Raw genomic sequence first — 21,021 nt, 5'->3', positions numbered from 1 at the left:
ATGATTCAGTATCAAAAACACAGACATGGTCGAGATTACCTAGGAGACCTACATGGAAAACAAGTGTGCCGATTCAACATGCCATATCCGCCGATGCCACGGACAGAAATACTTTTCCCTCTGGAGAATGAGGAAGGTATTAAGCAACACAAAGCTCAATTCCAAAAAATACAGGAACTATTAACTCTAACGGATCTCCCAGAGGAAGAAATAATACGGTTGAACTGCTTCGAAAATTTTTTGGCGGATGAGCGAATCAACACTGACTATGAAGGATACAAGCTTGTTCTTCGCTCATCTGTAAAAAAGCCACACATTTTCCTAAAGAGAAAGTTTTCAGACAGGCTTCTAAATGCCTATAATAAAAATATCCTTAAATTGCAAAGAGCAAATATGGACATTCAATTCATTCTGGACGCATACACTTGCTGCAGTTATATCATTAATTAAATAAATAAATCCAATAGAGGAGTATCAACATTATTGAGACAAGCCATGGAGGAAATAAATGCAGGGAATTTCTCCATTAAAAGAAAACTGCAGCACATCGGAAACAAATTTGTAAATGGATCGGAAATATCGGCTCAAGAAGCAGCTTATAATACTGCATCTATCAGAAGCCAGTAATGGGGAAATATTTATAAATACATCACATCCAAACAACCGAGTAAGGATGATAAGGCTCCGACTTGAATTGAATGCTTTACAGGAGGACTCTACGGACATATATGTGCCGAGTGTGCCGGAGCAATATTCTCAAAGGCCCGATCAATTGGAAGAACTATGCTTAGCAGATTTTGCAGCATGGTTCAGATTTTGCAAAACAAGCAGAAATGTTTCTAATAATAACGAAGAATACAACGAAGTAGAGAACGAGGATGACACGACAGCTGCACTTCCAATGGCATTAAAGGATGGATCAGGATTTCTAAGGAAAAGGAAGCAAGCCCTTATTCTGCGTTGGAAACGTTTTAGCGTTGAAAGTTCAAGAGCCGATTTCTTCAGAGAAACCGCCATGATGTTTCACCCATGGAGAAATGAGGAAACAGACTTATTAAATAATGACGTCGAGAGTATTTGCAATTCACATAAGGAGCAAATTGAGCTGAATAAGCTCAAATATGACAAATTTTCATCGAACGAACTAGAATGGATTTTGGAAAACCTTCATGTCACAGTGGAAGAAACAGCTGATGATCGAGCTGCCTCACAACTTTTAGATCCCGAATTTAGAGCTCTAGCCGTTCCAGAGCAAACAGGAGATATTAATGTTTTTCAAGAGCACAACAATACAGAGGAAGAGGCGGTTCGATTAATTAAACTCCCACCTCTAATATTAGAAGATCATTTACTGGCAATGGTGCAGTCACTTAACAGCAAACAGAGGGAATATTTTGCTCATGTAATGCACAATGTCAGTAAAAGGGAAATCTTCTTCGAATATGGCGGAGGCGGTGCTGGAGTGGGCTTATAACAACTATATATCAATCGTTGACATTGCGAGCTAATAGTGTACCAGGAACCAACCCCGAAACAGCCAAGGTGTTACTCTGCGCACCCACTGGCAAAGCAGCATTTGGAATTGGGGGCCTAACCCTTCATTCGGTTTTTTCACTCCCCGTCAACCAGTCTTCCGGCGATCTTCGGCCACTAAATAGTGACACATTAAACACAATTCATGCCAATCTCATAGATATTAGGCTTATTATAATTGACGAAATTTCAATGGTTGGAGAAAAGATGTTTGCATATTTAGATTGCAGGCTAAAGCAAATTTTTAGGAGCACCGCTTACTTTGGAGGCATACCAATTATCGTGTTTGGTGACTTAAAGCAGCTGCCGCCAGTAGGAGATCGATGGATATTTGCGCCGAATAGGAATGATCATTACAGTACAATTACAGGAACACCGCTTTGGGATCAATTTCGGTACTTTGAGCTCACTGAAATAATGCGCCAGCGTGAAGATCAAGCATTTGCTATCGCTTTAAATAACATGTCAGAGGGAAATATGACACACGCTGACATCCAATTAATCAAAAGCAGGGAAAAGACCTCTAATGAGATTGGATTCCAATCATGGACACCAATCATGAGCGTGGTCCGATCATTCCAATACAATAGAAATGAGCAAATAACCATAGAACGCAGACAGTTTCCGGTCTTTCCAGCTGAAGCCATCACGATACATAAAAGTCAAGGTGGAACATACACACAAGTTGCTGTTCATCTAGAGGGTAGAGTAAGCAGATCAGCTTTATATGTAGGATGTAGCAGAGCCACAAGTGCCAATGGATTGTATATAATCGGGACATTTTCTCCCCCGAACCCATTTGGACCGCAGGATCCAATTAAAACTCAACTTAATAGGTTGAAGACAGAAGGAGCATTGACGACATGCTACAGATTTTTGACTGAAAAATCGGAACAACGTCTAGATATTTATTATCAAAATGTAAGGAGCCTAAACAAGCATATTGAAGATATCAGATCAGACAAGCTGATTTGTTCTGCTGATATTCTGTGCTTTGCCGATACATGGGCCTTACCTCAAGAAGAATTCCCAACAGAAGGCTACAGTGTTATGCCTTGATGGAGAAACAAGATCATCCCGACGACGCCCTGCCAACGGCCTTATAATATACTACAAGCAAGATAGGTGCCCAGGTCTATCAGAAGGATCATTTTCAAGAAACGACACCGGTTCAACAAACGTTTACCAACTGTTAAACGTAAACAATTCAACAGTTTCCATATCACTTGTGTACAGGAACCCCCGCTGTAGACTTCCGGAATTTAGAAACCAAGTGGAAAATAATATCCGTCAGATAACTGAACAGTATAATGGACCGTCAGTAGTCCTTGGTGACTTTAACATATGTCACCTAACAGCAACTGATGATTTGGAGGCTCGATTGCAACAGTTAGGATTTCAATCTTCATTGACTAAGGTCGCCACAACAAAACAGGAAACAGCAATAGATTGGGTATGGACAAACATGGATTCTGCAATGACCTCATGTATCACATATGAAACACCATATAGTGACCATGACGGAATATTTTTAAGCTTTAGAAAATAGATATATTATATATATAGATATATGTTAGATTTAATATTATTATATTTAAGTTTGTATTGTAATATAAAGTGTAAGTCATAGATCTAATTATTGTAATTTATATATCAGTATTAGTAGTAAGTATTATAGAATAATAAATATTATTATATGTTATATATTTTCTAATTTCTATAAATATTATAATTTGTTTTGTTTTCCATTAATTTAATGTGAATAATCAATCAGCTTAAAAAATTAAAATTTATGTAAATGTCTGAAAGATCTATTTACCTCAATAACTAACTTTAATTCGAATAGAAGATTGTTTATAGCAAAGAACCTGGCTAGAAAGAACTGGCAAAATGCTTTCCGTTGGATGCAAACCGTTAGCAAGTCACGTTTTCAAATGTAGTCATACATATAGTAGTTACTAAAAGAAATGCACCTGTGAAGGGTATATAGCTTCGGCGCAGCCGAAGATAACGTTTTCTCTTGTTATTCCTTGATTTGACAGAAAATCTACTCTAATTATGACTTCGTCAACGATATCTGCCAATATAAAATTGTGTACCAGGGCTGTTTTTCCTATTACTTGAGCTTGAGTATCTTCTCCAGTACGCAATTTTGCCGTAGCTAATGGTATTACTTCTTTATTACTTGATCAAATCGAATAATGAAAGGTGAGGCGCCCGTATCCACAGTCATTATACGCTTTTTACCGTCTACACATCTTCCTTCTTCCTGCCAAACCATCACATGCTCCTTTCCCGTGAGAAGTAGCGAAAAAAATTCCATCTCGCGTCCACGTAGAAATCTTTTTTTATGATTTTATAAATACATAAAATTATACATATTTTTGTACTGAGAAGCAGCTCCGTCCAAAAAATAGGAAATTTTGTTTATTTTATCCGCTCCAAATGTAATTTTTTGGAAATTTTATCAATTTAAAATTAAAAAGGTGAACTGAGCTCGTGTCGTGACCAACTTTTTCCGAAATTACAACGTAGTTTATACAAGTATGTTTCATTTCTTCAATTTCTCTATTGTACACAACGTAAGGATTCACCAATGGTGAGATTGGATGACAGTAAAAGTATAATTTTCAGAAAAATCAAGGCAAACGATAAATTCTCCATCCTCAACAGATTCTTTCTTGTCGTGATCGTGCAAGAAAATCATGTCTCGACAATTCAGGCCATTTTTAAATTTTTTCGTATAGCATTTTATTTAAAACAAGAATTGTAATTAATTCATGGATACATAAACTATCTGATTGCGGTAGATGCATATGTGCACTTTACATAGAGATGTTAACGCCTTAAATGGGTTGAACGGTAACTTGTAAGATTACATATAATTAAGTATGGTATACACATATGTAGAGCAGGTATGTAGATTTTCTTCTTTCTGTCTTAATATCTAAACCTTTCATAAGCTGCCAACGGCGCTAGGTAAAATTGTAATTTTATTGAATCTCTATCTAAGAAACTTTTTTAGCATTGTTGCCTGGTATATTTTATAATAAGTTCAACATGATGGCTGAGAAAATATACCTAACCACTGATTATCACCAAATATTATAAGAAATATATGTACATAGAAATCTATATTTATCACTTTAGGTGATGCAAACAACTCTTTGGTGAACAAAACTATACTCTGTTGCAACATGTTGCGTAAGTATTTAAATGTTGCGAAAGAATTCAACTTTCATTACTCGATTATTATTTGGTATCTTAATAACTTATGTTATTGATCATAGATTTATTTTGTGTCAATACTATTTTTTTCTCCTAAAGTTTAACTTTTATAAAAAGAAGCTATTTAACTCAAGCATGTGGGGTATATGAGGTTGCTGTTGTACCAGAGGAGCGGAAATCAGTATATTAGGGTTATAAGGTTTAAACAAAGTCTAGACCAATTTCATTCATATACAGCGATATACATAATTTTTAAGAAAAACTGTCCATTTAATTTCATTAAATTATCAAATTGACGAAAAAAGTTATACCATAAGTAGTACATGTGAGCTGGGAAAATCAAAGACCAGAAAATTTCTCCAAACCGTATATTAAAAAATGTCGAATTTAACATCCATTATTAAATGATATCGTGATTAAATAACAATGAAATTTGGTATCTTCTTGACTTATATTAAAGGCTATAAACTTAGTCTCAGTTTTATTGCTTGAAGTGGCTAAATTTTATATTATAAGCTTAGGTGGCAAACGTCAACCAGAGAATAGGAATTCATTATATTAAGGTGTGAGGTTTTGACTTAGTATAACTAATTTCATTCTAATTCAGCGTCAAACCACATAATTTTTAAGAAATCTTTGCCACTTAATTTCGTTAAAATATCACGTTGATCAACCGGAACGGTGTAAAGTCAGGTGGAAAGACGGAAATCATATATATATTGGGGATAGAGAAATATATCAATTTTGACATTGCTCAGCTATACTCGAGAACATATTTTGAAGCAATTTTATATATAAAAGAATATATTAATACTCACTGACCGACATATTCGGCATAAAACTGGTTAGAATAACGAAAAGCATTATAAGTAGTATATGGAATTTGAGGGTAGTATTAACCCGATTTTATTAATTTTTTCCAATACCACATACTACTAACATGCCACAGACTAATAAAATGCTCCCACTGTTTCATTAAGGTACCTGACATACCATCACCAATCAAATGGAGTAAAGTCAGACGATTATTCGAAAATCCCGATATTAGTTACATGGGGGCTAAGGAAAATTTTCACCCGATTTGATCTTGTTATGAGTAAAACACGCTCTCTCATTTTCATTGAGATAACTCACATATGCCGTATAAAGTCACGCGGAAGTTCAAAAATATTTATATTAGATATATGAGGGCTACAAGAACTATTGATCCGATTCAACCCATTTTTGAAACAAAGACATACTATTATCGATAGTTTCATTTATTTATTCTATTATATGAATTTCAATTATATATCTTACACAATGGCCGATATTTACGGTAAAAAGTCAACTATAGATACTGGGGTCCACATAATCTGTACCTAGGGGCTTGAACAGTTTTGGTTCGATTTAGAGAATTTTTGGTCACAAAATGGCATACTTTAAACGTATTATTCACGCAAAGTTTTACGCCGATATAATAATTGTTGCTTAATTTGCATAGTGGAATATAGGAATTATGCTTAATAGCATATGGAAAATAGGCGTGGTTGTAATCCGATTTCGCCCATTTTCGCACCAAACATAGAAATATAAAAAGAATGTTATGTACCAAATTTGGTTGCAATCGGTTAAAAAGATCCCAAGATATGGGTTTTCACCTAAAAGTGAGCGGTGTCACGCCCACTGTCTAATTTTGAACGCGGTTCCTATAAAGTCATCTCATACCATCCCTGAGATAAAATTTAATGTCTCTGGCGTGTTTAGTGCTTAATTTATCGCGCTTTTAGTAGTTTTTAACAGTACCGTTACACAAGGAGTGGGCGGGGTTGTCACCCGATTTCACTCATTTTCACACCAGAAGTAGAAGTGCTAAAAACATTTGCTTCCAGTGAATTTTGTTATTATAGCTTTAGTAGTTTAGGAGATATGCACATTAAACCTATTAGGGGCGGGACCACGCCCACTTAACAAAAAAATTTAACTGCAGATGCCCCTCCCTAATGTGATCTCGTGTACCAAATAACAGTCTTGTATCTTACTGCGGACCTTAGTTATGACAATTTATTTGTTTTTGATTAATGGCGTTTTGTGGGCGTGGCAGTGGTCCGATTACGCCCATCTGCAATACCAAATCATAGAGCAGTAGCTTCCGCTTCCGAAATGACTACGCTCACACAACGCCGATCATAGCGTCGAATTTCAGAACGTGCAATTTTACTTTAAGTTGTTGTAGTTGTCCTCTTTTTTCCGCAGTAAATCGTAGGATACGACAATTCCTGCGCATCGTCGTCGGTTGTAACGTCCCTTGGGCATCTACCTTGTCTTGGTGCCATTGCAACCCGTTCAATGGATCGATTTTCAATGGGTTCATTGTCCATTAAAGTCTCCTGACCACCTGGCGCAAATTTTGTTGAAGTCTGACATTTTTTTAGTTTTTTCACTTGATGAGGGAACCAAGTGCCACCGCAACAGACGCATATTTCAGTGGGCCCTTTCTTTATCAACAATGCGTACATATTAAAGATGTTGGCAGCTCGACGTTGACGTTCTTGTTCTTCTAGCTGTGCATCAGGAGAAAGTTCACGACGTCTTCTTATATTCCTCCTGGTTTGCCTCTCGCTGTCTAACTGACGATTTGCGGGATCCGATCTATGCAATTGTACTCTTTCCAACGTTGATTCCTGCTCGTTTGCTAGTTGTTGCCTGGTTTGCTGGCGGGTCACTTTTCTTTGAGAAGAATTTAAAATTTGCTCACGACGTCTTCTTATTGGATCTTTTCGACGACTTCTCCTCAATGCTGCATCTCGTTGCCTTTCTTCTTCTCTTATTATTGCATTCTGGCGCCGTACAGAATGCGCTCCTGCTCCGCTGCTGTATATTCCGGATCCAAGCGCCTGTTTAAATGATCCATTGTGTTGCGCTCCTGCTCCGCTACTCTATATTCCGAGTTCTCTCCTCATTGCGGTACTCCAAATTTGAGCTGCGTAATTTTGCAATATAGTCAGCGTTCCTTTGTCTATTATTTTCCAAATTTTGACTATATTGTCGTCGGCTTCGATTCAGAGCATTGCGACATCTTTGTTCCTGCGATTGCCTAGATACTCTTGGCATTTTCAAAAATTATTAAAAAATATTATACAAATAAAAAATATACTAAAATATTAATAAATTAAGTAATAATAATATAATTAAAAGTATGCGTATTATTTAAAAAAGGATTTTTTCGTTGAATTTGAAACTTATTTGCGTTGTTGAAAGTTTAAGCTGCTCGCGTAAACTGAAGTGATCCGATGCGTTGGGTCCTATTTATTGAATGTTTTAGAGCCCGACTTCACATCTGTAAACTCTTTTGCCCTTCTTGGTATCATCAAGCAACTTTCGTAGGAATACTAATGTGTTAATTACAGAAAGTGCATTGTAGAGGTTCTTTTTTACCTAGATTATACCTTCTATCTAACTTGCAAACTATGTTCACTTCCTACCTACTCTTCTACCTAGGTTTTGTTTTGTACCTACCCATCAGTTAATTAGGGTTTTAAAACTGAATAATTATCTTTAGATAGTTCTCTATTATTATTAATAAATAATAATATATCTTGAATAATTAGGGATTTATTTATTTTATGGGTAATTAAATAATATTTTTGCTTCTTACTCTTATGTATATATTCTTAACATAATTTTCTACTTTACAAATTTATTTAGATCGATCGGTTTGCACGGCAACTATGTGATACAGTAGTCAGATCTGAAAAATTTCTTAGGACATTTTATTGTTACCGTGGCCAATAATCCATGCCAAATTTGATCAAGTAATTTTAGTTGAAATATTCAGGCGTTAAATACAAAAGGGGCATTATCGAGGTTTTTTACCTAGGTTATGTTTTCTACCTACGTTTCGAACTATTTATTTCCTACCTATTATTCTACCTAGATTTGGTTTGTACCTACCCATCAGTTAATTAGGGTTTTAAAACTGAATAATTATCTTTACAAAGGCAGTTCTCTATTATAAATAATAATATATCTTGAATAATTAGGGATTTGTTTATTTTATGGTTAATTAATTATTTCTGCTCCTTACTCTTATGTATCTATTCTTACCACATTTTTCAACTTATTGTCCCAATTAGCTACATGTCACACCTTACTTTTGGCACAAGCAAAACAGTTTTTGGCAGATATAAGATAATTTTTATTGAAAGCTCAAATTGGACAGTATAAATAATTAACTAATCTGATTTGTTTATAATATATTATTTGTAAAGTGGTTAAATCTGACAGCTGTATGCTATAGTGATCCGATCTTAACAATTCGTTCGAAGATTGAAGTCACATCTTAAGCAATAATCCATACTAAAAACTTCCATACAAAAATTTATTTTGATCGGTCAGTTTCTATGATAGCTGTTTAATATAGTGGTCTGATATAAACAATTCGTTCGAAAATTGTAGCGATATCTTGGACAATCATCATCCATGCCATATTTCGTGAAGATAACTTGTCATAAACAATCTTTTTCTTATAAGAACTTTATTTAGATTGTCAGTTTGTATGGCAGCTATATGCCATTGAGAGAAATCAATACCGGATTTCGTGAAGATATTTTATCTAATGAACAATTTTTCCATGCAAGAACTTGATTCCGATCGTTCAGTTTATATGGCAACTATATGCTATAGTAATCCGATGTGAAAAATTTCTTTTGAGATTGCATTACTTCTTCTAGCAAAAACTTATTCCAAATATTGTGAACATATCTCGTCGAATGAAAAAGTTTTCCATGCAAGTACTTGATTCCGATCGTTCAGTTTGTATGGCAAATATATGGTATAGAGATCCGATCTGAACAATTTCTTCGGAGATTGCATTACTTCTTCTAGCAAAAACTCATGCCAAATATTGTGAACATACCACGTCAAATGAAAAAGTTTTCCATGCAAGCACTTGATTCCGATTGTTCAGTTTGTATGGCAGATATATGCTATAGTGATCCGATCTGAACAATTTCTTCGGAGATTGCATTACTTCTTCTAGCAAAAACTCATGCCAAATATTGTGAACATACCTCGTCAAATGAAAAAGTTTTCCATGCAAGTACTTGATTCCGATCGTTCAGTTTGTATGGCAGATATATGCTATAGTGATCCGATCTGAACAATTTCTTCGGAGATTGCATTACTTCTTCTAGCAAAAACTCATGCCAAATATTGTGAACATACCACGTCAAATGAAAAAGTTTTCCATGCAAGCACTTGATTCCGATTGTTCAGTTTGTATGGCAGATATATGCTATAGTGATCCGATCTGAACAATTTCTTCGGAGATTGCATTACTTCTTCTAGCAAAAACTTATGCCAAATATTGTGAACATATCTCGTCAAATGAAAAAGTTTTCCATGCAAGTACTTGATTCCGATCGTTCAGTTTGTATGGCAGATATATGCTATAGTGATCCGATCTGAACAATTTCTTTGGAGATTGCATTACTTCTTCTAGCAAAAACTCATGCCAAATATTGTGAACATACCTCGTTAAATGAACAATTTTTCCATGCAAGAACTTGATTCCGATCGTTCAGTTTATATGGCAACTATATGCTATAGTAATCCGATGTGAAAAATTTCTTTGGAGATTGCATTACTTCTTCTAGCAAAAACTTATGCCAAATATTGTGAACATATCTCGTCAAATGAAAAAGTTTTCCATGCAAGCACTTGATTCCGATCGTTCAGTTTGTATGGCAGATATATTCTATAGTGATCCGATCTGAACAATTTCTTCGGAGATTGAATTATTTCTTCTAGCAAAAACTCATGCCAAATATTGTGAACATACCTCGTCAAATGAAAACGTTTTGCATGCAAGTACTTGATAACAAAAACTCATGCCAAATATTGTGAACATACCTCGTCAAATGAAAACGTTTTGCATGCAAGTACTTGATTCCGATCGTTCAGTTTGTCTGGCAGATATATGCTATAGTAATCCGATCTGAACAATTTCTTCGGAGATTGCATTACTTCTTCTAGCAATAACCCATGCCGAATTTCGTGAACATACCTCGTCAAATTAAAAAGTTTTCCATACAAACACTTGATTCCGATTGTTCAGTTTACTTGGCAGCTATATGCTATAGTGATCCGATATCGGCGGTTCCGACAAATGAGCAGCTTCTTGGGGAGAAAAAGAAGTGTTCAAAATTTCAGATCGGTATCTCAAAAACTGAGGGACTAGTTCGCGTATATACAGACGGACAGACGAACAGACAGGCAATATAAAAATAAAATTTCCTGTTTGAGAAGCAAACAGGCAATATAAATAATTTGGTCTTACAAACTAAAAATGTTAAGTCCTGATATACATATAGGCAACAAAAACCAAGGTATTTATAACAGAGGCATAGGAAAGCCCTGTTAAAAATACAGGCAAATTTAAACAAAAAAAAAAAACAATCAGACGGGTGTACATTCCGGCAGTTTTAATTGGTCCCTTTATTGAGTTTATTCATTGGTCGTTCGGGCATTAATAAAGAGCTCGGCCAAAATAAGCTTTGTCCTTTATAAAAATGCAGACAATATAAAAATAAAAAGTCCTGTATGAGAAGCAAACTATATACATAATTTGGTCTTACAAACTAAAAATGTTAAGTTCTGATATACATATAGGCAACAAAAACCAAGGTATTTATAAAACAGGCAAGAAAAGCCCTGTTAAGAATACAGGCAAATTTAAACAAAAAAATAAAACAATAAGACGGGTGTATATTCCCGCAGTTTTAATTGGTCATCTTTATTGAGTTTATTCGTTGGTCCTTCGGGCATTAATAAAGAGCTCAGCCAAAATAAGCCTTGTCATGTAAAAAAATGCAGGCAATATAAAAATAAAAATTCCTGTTTGAGAAGCAAACAGGCAATATAGATAATATCGTTTTACTAACCTTAAATAAAAAGTTCTGTTTGAGAAGCAAACAGGCAATATACATAAATTGGTCTTACAAACTAAAAATGTTAAGTCCTGATATACATATAGGCAACAAAAACAAAGCTATTTATAAAACAGGCAGAAAAGCCCTGTTAAAAATACAGGCAAATTTAAACAAAAAAACAATGAGACGGGTGTATTTTCCCGCAGTTCTAATTGGTCATCTTTATTGAGTGTATTCATTGGTCGTAGGCAGGCAGGCAATATAAAACTAAAAATTCCTGCTTGAGAAGCAAACAGGCAATGCACAAAATTTGGTCTTACAAACTAAAAATGTTAAGTTCTGATATACATATAGGCAACAAAAACCAAGGTATTTATAAAGCAGGCAAGAAAAGCCCTGTTAAATTACAGGCAAATTTAAACAAAAAAACAATCAGACGGGTGTATATTCCCGCAGTTTTAATTGGTCACCTTTATTGAGTTTATTCAGTTGTCCTTCGGGCATTAGTAAAGAGCTCAGCTAAAATAAGCTTTGTCATTTAAAAAAATTCAGGCAATATAAAAATAAAAATTCCTGTTTGAGCAGCAAACAGGCAATGCACAAAATTTGGTCATACAAACCAAAAACAAAAAGTCCTGTTTGACGAGCAAAAAGGCAATATACATAAGTAGGTCCTACAAACCAAAAATGATAAGCCCTGATATACATATAAGCAACAACAACAAAGACCTGTGTTTATAAAACCGGCATAAAAAAGCCCTGTTAAATACACAGGCAAATTTAAGCAAAAAAACCACTAAGACGGGCGTTTATTCCCGTAGTTTTAATTGCTCATCTTTAGTGAGTTTATACATTGGCCTTTGAGCATTAATAAAGAGCTCAGCCAAAATAAGCCTTATCATTAAAAAAATGCAGGCAACATAAAAACAAGTAAGGAAGGGCTAAGTTCGGATGTAACCGAGCCTTTTATACTCTCGCAAAGTCAAATAATATACTCGTTTGAGATTTCTTTGTGGATTGACTGATATTTTCGGTAGAAGGTCAACTATAGGCACTGGGGTTCACATATTTCGTACTTAGGGGCTTAAACAGTTTGGTTCAATTTAGACAATTTTTGGTCACAAGGTGGCATACTTGAATCGCATTATTCACGCAAAGTTTTATCCCGATACGTCATTGTTGCCTGATTTGCATAGTGGAAAGTGAAGGAATCAGATGGAATTTAAAATGGTGATATATGGGAAGTAGGCGTGGTTGTAGTCCGATTTCGCCCATTTTCGCACTATGACATAGAAATATGAAAAGAACGTCATGCACCGAATTTGGTTGAAATCGGTTAAGCAGATCTCAAGATATGGGTTTTCACCTAAAAGTGGGCTGTGCCACGCCCACTGTCTAATTTTGAACACGGTTCCTATAAAGTCATCTCATACCATCCCAGAGATAAAATTTATTGTCTCTGGCGTGTTTAGTGCTTGGTTTATCGCGCTTTTAGTAGTTTTTGACAGTACCGTTATATGGGGAGTGGGCGGAGTTGCCACCCGATTTCAACTGTTTTCACACCGTCAATAGAAGTGCTAAAAACATTTGCTTGCGGTGAATTTTGTTAATATAGAATTAGCGGTTTAGGAGATATGCACATTAAACCTATTGGAGGCGGGACCACGCCCACTTAACAAGAAAATTTAACTGCAGATGCCCCTCCCTAATGTGATCCTGTGTACCAAATAACAGTTTTGTATCTTATTGCGGAGCTTAGTTATGGCAATTTATTTGTGTTTGATTAATGGCGTTTTGTGAGCGTGGCAGTGGTCCGATTACGCCCATCTGCAATACCAACCGTCTCACGGTACCAAGAAACATGTCTACCAAGTTTCATAAAGATATCTCAATTTTTACTCAAGTTAGAGCTTGCACGGACGGACGGACAGACACTCACCCGGATTTCAACTCATCTCTTCATCCTGATCATTTATATATATCTATAACCCTATATCTAACTCGATTAATTTTTGGTGATACAAACAACCGTTAGGTGAACAAAACTATTTACTCTGTAGCAACAGGTTGCGAGAGTATAATAAATAGTCCTGTTAGAGAAGCAAACAGGCAATATACATAATTTGGTCTTACAAACCAAAAATTATAGGCCCTGATATACATATAGACACCAAAGCAAAGACCTGAATTTATAACACAGGCAAAAACAAAAGTCCTGTGATTTAAACAAGCATAAAAGGGGCCTGTTAAAAATACAGGCAAATTTAAATAGAAGAATATAAAACAGTTATACACAAAAATACATACACATACGAGAAGTGTTGCAAAAAACGGTCCAACATGGGAATAAATAGAAAAAAAGTTCTTGAAGCCCAAGCGGATTGATCTGGAAAAGTGTTGCACACATACAACACTATTTCACTAAAGCCATTGGGGAAACATATAGCTGAAAATATCATCTTTTTATTTTTCTTGGCCGCGTTTTTAATTTCTTGAAGTTGTTTTGCCACTTCACATCCCCTATAGTTCGCAGAGTGATTTTTATTGCAGTTACAGCATTTTAATGGTATTTCAACTGATTTTGTGCAGCTCAAAGTTGTATTTTTCCTACGAACTTCCCACACCTTGGTTGCTTGCAGCAATAGTTTCAGTGTGGCCGAACGCCTTACAGGGTTTTCAATGACTTGTTGGGGTCGACTATGACAACAGAATTTAAAATACAAGTATGTTTCATTTCGTAGATTTCTTGATGATTTCTATAGATTCGAAGAATACAATGAACATATTTAAGTTTTTTTTTTGTTTTATATGAAGTTTGTTTATGACCTTATTAACTTTAAATCTTGTTTTTGAATATCTGTGACAATGCTGTCCATAGCGTGTATGTAACGCGATTGTTGGTGATTTACTTAGTTTTTTTTTAAGCTTAAATGTCGTATTTTCGTTTTCGTTTCATGGTTCAATTTGCATAATTCATTTAAACAACGTTCAAATTTGGGAATCTGCGTGCCCATCGCGACCTTATCAGTATATAAACTTCCTTACCAACTGCTTTATCTACTACAAGTATAAGAGGAAAAAATTTTTAGAGGAAAAATGTATGATTTGATTGTTTATTGTAATTTATTTTTGTCCTAAAAACTTCTCCGAAATACGTGATTTATTATGTGATCTTTGATATTGCTACTAATCCCAAGAAATCGATGTACCACGCGATGACAACAATGTTGTAGCCCTCCCGCTAGTATTGTCGAGCTTCAACTGTTTTGTGTTATTACGGTTTTCAACACTACCAATCCAGTGGGCTAGAATATCAAAAAACACAAAACAGAAAATGGAAAATGGAAAAGGGGTAAGCAAACCATTTAAAATCGTTTTAGTTCCAAACAATTTGAGTGATTATGCCTTTTTCGTATGCGCAGCACATTAGTTTATGCCAAAAAATGTCCGTCATTGTGATATAAATCAAAATGAATGTCCATTTTAATATTTATTTGGCCATTTCGTGCACAATAAGTGAATTGAATTGATTTAATTTTTTGTTTAAAAAAAATGCAGTTGCTTTCTTATCAATCAAATCTTTAGGTTGGCAACATTAATAAAACTTCGACAGAGATTAGTTGAAGTTCGTAATACGAAAAGAGTTCGGTTAATTTGAAGTAAAATTGCTTCCACTCAACTGAGTTGAGTTGCAAACCGTAACAGGGGTACTATAAGAATCTAGAGTTGAGGAAATTGGTTTAAAATTATTTTATGCATATACAGATAGAAATAATAATAATACAAAATAAAACACCCTTGATAACGCTGAAAAATTATCCCTACCTTTCATTGTTGCCTTGAAATGGACTTCAAAAAAGCATATGTAGTTTGCTACATCAGCACAAAACATTTCGCTTAATGAATAATTTTCACTCTATAATACATTCGACTATCTAAGATACAAATATAATATTATACAAAGAAAAACAATTAAAATCAATGTATATAAAATAATACAAAAAGATTAATAACTTCACAAACCAAGAATTATCTATTGCATTTTTTGTTATAAAAATTTTATTAATTAACAATAAAAGATAATAACATATTTAAATTTGTGTGAGCAACTGCCATAACTCACGTATACGTGTGAGTTTGTATCTTTCTTTAACACATCGGTATTTGGAATTGATTTACTTCTATACTGCTTTCTCTCATGCCTTGCTGACTATAAATTAATTAATAAATTTTGATTATTATTTTGTTTATAAGTTGTATTTATTAATGGTGGGTTAGTTACTTTACAGAACCGAAAACTTAAATCTAAGTAAGCTTAAAACCAGCGTTGCCGTTTTGATCTGATCGGAAAAAAAAGTGGTAGTTTCATTCGCCTTTTGTATTTTGGTTGGTAGGCAATAATTATGTACAGTGAACCAAAAAAAAAAATTATACTGGGATATGGTTTGATTTTGATGCGACTTATATGCTAAACTACAATATTAAACCTTTGAGTTGCATGCAAAAGTGAGAAAAAGGTAATTTTATTAATTTATAAATATATTTTTAAAAATTAAGTTTTATCCAACAAATTATAAAATTCAAAATAAATATTATATATTTTCGAAAACCAAAAAAAAAGGGGTACAGTTTATAGCAATTGCCCCATTGCCATAGCCTCAGTTTTGCTATTAACTTTGTGCTCTCGTAAATTCGTCTCCAGATAAGCCCACAGGTGTTCACTGGGATTGAGGTATGAACTCTGTTTTTTTTTTTATATTGCCTAGTAGTCCATTCGTTACATAATTGCTTGGAGGAATACAAGGGTACCGTTGCTATTTGCTCATACTGCACATATTTTGCTTCCATTGAACCAGACACCACACAATGCAGACTCCTTCATGCCGACAGTCGTATTTAATTTTTTTTCTTTTAGCGCTTAGCCTTCCTTACGCCATACAACAGACCAAAATAAATTAAATTCGTTATCACGATGGATATACTCTTTGAAATATAATAAACGTTTCGCAATATTTCTCTTCGATAAGCGTGGCTTTTTTCGTGAAGTTTATGATCTAAAATTAGGTACCAAGCAGTACCGAACAGTTTGAGCGTAAACTTTTGCAATATCAGCTTCCTCCAACTCCTTGGCGTTAGCGTCAGCGGATATTTTGGGATGTTTCTTGATACTTCCAACAGTCTTTTTAAATTTAGCAATAAGGTACTGAACAATAGTATGTGTTTTTTGAAAATATTGCCTATTTTGCGATTAATTTCGTTCTGTACCTGAGCCAATAAATCATTAGATGTTTGTTTATTCACCATATTTTCTTCAAAAACTACAACAACACAAAATAAATTCGCTTACAAAAGAATACATTATTACCAATCTCAAATACAGTAGTATTCCGAAGTATCAAATATTCGTTTTAACGAAAACCGCATATAACGAACAATCAAATTTTTATCAATAAATAACAAATTTAAATAACGAACAAAAGGGATTTGTCAGCATTCGATTTAACGAACAACATGAAGAAGACAAATGTGGAAAGAGTTGAAAATAGAATATAATCGTGATGAAAACAAAATTCAAAACAAAACATGAAAAAAATTCAAAAGTAACAGTTACTCTTTTACTGTTATTTTACTTTTGGTATTTCTTTCATTTCCAACTAAGAGTCAAGCAAGGCGAGTGTGAAAAAATTACTCCAAGAAAGAGATGAATTTAAAAGAAAAAACTTAAAGTTATTGATCAGCACAGAAAAGGTGCTCAAGTGACGGAGTTATGTAATTTCAATTTAAAAGCATCCACCGTCTCGACAATAATAAGAAATAAAGAAAACCTTGTGAAAAATATAGAAAAGATGAACTGCAGCTGCAAAAAAACATTTAAGAGTGGCGAATGGCCTGAAATGGTAGAAAAATTATGTTCGTGGTTTTTAAGGTACATTAACTGTACATTCCCAGAAACGGAGTTGCGTTACAGCTTCAAGCAAAAAGTTTTTTTTTTTGGCTGCAAAAAAGTACGAAATTTTATTTTTTTTGCGATCGGTAACATCAAAATTGATTTATTGTTATTTTTTTTAATATTTAAAACACATAGGATTTTCATATTGTCACTCTTGGTTGCAGTTAAAAAGCTGAAATAGTTTAAGTGAAAGGCCCCTTCAAAGTCAAAGCATCTCTCTGTACAACTTTTTTTTTTGTTTATTGTATATATTTAGAATGGAAATTAATCCTAAGACGTGTTCGATTAAAATTGCATACTTTCTTGCTTGATATTCATACTAACTAAAAAATAGTCATGTATGGCAACTACGTGCTCAATGTGTGGAAAATGAGAGATTTAACTATAATTGAAAATGTGATATAAAGGTGGAGAGTGTTAAAAATTTAATACGTTCGCGTATTCCTTTAATTTCATACATAAGATTAAAGAAAACGGAGCTTATGAACAAGTAAATACTTCAGTTTTACTTTAGATAATTGTGTATATTATACTTTTAACCTGTTTTTTATGTATAATAAGAAAGTACCTAAAACTTTCGAAGTAAGCGAACAAAATGTTATCGACGTCAGATAAATACTAAAACTTAAACTTCGCTTTGGTGGTAAGGTAAGATGGTTGTCATCGAAGTCATCTTACGGTAGCCTCAGGAAACGTGCTTTGCAAAAAAGGGGATAGAGTCATGAGGTGACTTATTGCACGCAGGTCATATGGGTTATTCCATGTAAATAGACAAATAGTTGGACACGACCCCCACCGATTCAAATGAATTTTGGTGGAAAGTTTTATCTTATCATAAAACCAAGTTCTGCCAAAGGAAAAAATGTTTGAAAATTTTCCTAAGAGCTATACGAAATTGAAAGTTTCACTGTTTTCCTGATTTTATGAGTTTGTTTATTTGATATTTCAGAAACTACTGTAAAATAAACAAAGAACGCTGGTGAGTTTTCAGAGGACTCTTAAAGGTATGGGAAAATAATTGTTTTGGAAAAAAAAATTTGAAAATTACCAAAGTTGAAAAAATTTGAATTTTGAAAAATCATAAAAAGTAACCATCGCCAAAAATTTTCCTCAAAAATTTTTATATTATACCTTTAACATATCTAAAGAAGAGGGGTGTTTTTTTTAGTTTCAAAGATATAAATTTGTGAATTTTGGTAAAATAGTTTCTTTCCATTTTTTCAACTTTTAATAATCTAAAATATTTTTCTTATGTTAATGGGATGTAAAAATAATAATAATATATAAACACAAAAAACAAATTAACATAGTTAGTAGTCGCTGGGAGCCAAATCTGGTTAATACGGTGGGTGCTCAAACAATTCGTAATTTAATTCGTTGAATTTTGTCATTGTTAAAACACCTTTGTGGGAATATACATTGTATTGATGAAAAATGATTTTTTGTTCGGCAAACCAGGTCTTTTCTCACGAATTTTTTCATCCAGCTGATCTAAAAAGCTGTAACAATATTCGGAGTTAATTGTTTTACCTTTTTGCAGATAATCAACCAACAAAATTCCTTTTGCATCCCAAAAAACTGATGCCATAATTTTCTTCTTTTGCTGATCCTGTGACTTCACCTGCTTTGGAGCTGAACAACCAGCTTCAGTCCACTTTAAACGTTCTTGTTTCAATTTATGATCATGGTGATATATCCAAGTCTCATCCATAGTATAAAACGACACAAGAAATCGGTTTTATTCTGCTTAAAACGCTCCAAATTATGCTAAGAAATTTGTTTTCGATTTAGTTTTTGTTGAATTTTTAACGTGTGCGGCACTAACTTTCCAAACAGATTTTTCATATGTAATTCTCCATGTAAAATATGAAGTACTCGTACGTCTGAGATGCCTACGGCATTAGCAATTTCGCGCTTAGTCAAATTTGGACCTTCACTAACAATATTATGAACTTGCTAAATAAGCCTAGTACGACCACGATTAAATTCACTAGCTCAAAATTCAACGGTGCGTTCATAAATTTTCTTTGCTTTTAAACGTTTCAAAACAAAGAAATTTAATCACTGCACAATATTCAATTACTTCTATATTAAAAAAGTACTCTGACACGTCAACTTCAAATGCCTTGTAGACAAAAAACTAATTGACAGAATGACTTGTAACTTTGCATATGTTTCCACGACAGATGTACCAACTTGAAAAAAATTTGGAATTTGAACTAGTAGTGCTATTTCTTGGTGAGACCAACCAACCTGTACATATGTAAAAATTGCTGGTTTATGTATATAATCTAATACCGTTAATAACTATTCCGTTTATCAGTTTAATACGGTTTCAAACTTTTCAGGTTTAATTTACGGGAAAACCCCAAAACAGTTTGGTATTATATATATCCACTTATATAATAATAATATAGATAATAGTTAATATATGATTAACTACTTGATAACTTATTGCCTATTTATCCTTAGCTTTTTGTATCCAAACACACTATCTCACCAACACTAATTATTTCAAGTATTTATTACACTTGTTTTTTCGGCAAAACCCCTTTAGTTTTATAAATCAGTAAACAGGATTGCAATAAACAAATTAGCAAAGGCAAATTATAAAATATAAAGAAGGCACAACAAGCAATATAAACAAACAAAATAAATTCAAATATAACGGGTGTATTTTTCGAGGTATAGAACTTCAAGTTGGCATTACTGTTCAAGATGGCGACCGATTTAACAGCTGTCAAGGGATTTATTCTCAGTTTGGTTTGGCAATTCATCATAAATAGACTCACGCCTGAACAACGCTTGCAAATAGTGCAATTTTATTTCGAAAATAGTGGTTCTGTGCAGAATACGTAGCGCGCACTACGTTCATTTTATCGTCGAGCGCACTTCTGTTTGAATGGCTACGTCAACAAACAAAACTGCCTCATTTGGAGTGAAGCTAATCCTCAAGTGTATGTCAAAACATCGTTACATCCAGAAAAACTGACTGTTTGGTGCGCTTTATGGGCTGGTGGAATTATTGGTCCGTACTTCTTCAAAAACGATGATGGCCAGAACGTTACAGTCAATGGTGATCGGTATAGAGCCATGATTACTAACTTTTTTATTCCTGAACTGAACAACCATGATGTCCAGGAGCTGTGGTTCCTATAAGACGGCGCAACATGTCACACAGCTCGTGCCACAATCGATTTATTGAAAGACACGATTGGTGACCTAATTTCACGTTTTTGACCTGTGAATTGGCCTCCAAGATTTTGTGATTTAACACCGCTAGACTACTTTCTGTGGGGTTATGTAAAGTCATTAGTTTATGCGCATAAGCCACAAACACTTAACCATTGGGAAGACAATATTCGCCGTGTTATTACCAATATACTTTCACAAATGTTG

The 21,021-nt window shown here is 34.2% G+C and overlaps 1 long non-coding RNA gene across 1 annotated transcript in view; it reads left to right on the top strand.

Annotated features, from left to right (window-relative positions):
- Positions 1-18,022: 18,022 nt before the first annotated feature.
- The window catches only part of LOC118680111 (uncharacterized), a 78,918-nt gene continuing 75,919 nt past the window's right edge, over positions 18,023-21,021 (top strand). The window contains exon 1 of the long non-coding RNA XR_011395250.1: positions 18,023-18,112. This is a non-coding gene — a long non-coding RNA (uncharacterized lncRNA). The remainder of the gene's footprint in view (positions 18,113-21,021) is intronic.

Source organism: Bactrocera oleae, chromosome 3 (genome assembly GCF_042242935.1).
Source record: "Bactrocera oleae isolate idBacOlea1 chromosome 3, idBacOlea1, whole genome shotgun sequence".
Classification (NCBI taxonomy): Eukaryota; Metazoa; Arthropoda; class Insecta; order Diptera; family Tephritidae; genus Bactrocera; species Bactrocera oleae.
Note: the sequence above shows the minus strand (reverse complement) of the source record. Positions and strands in the feature narration are given on the sequence as shown.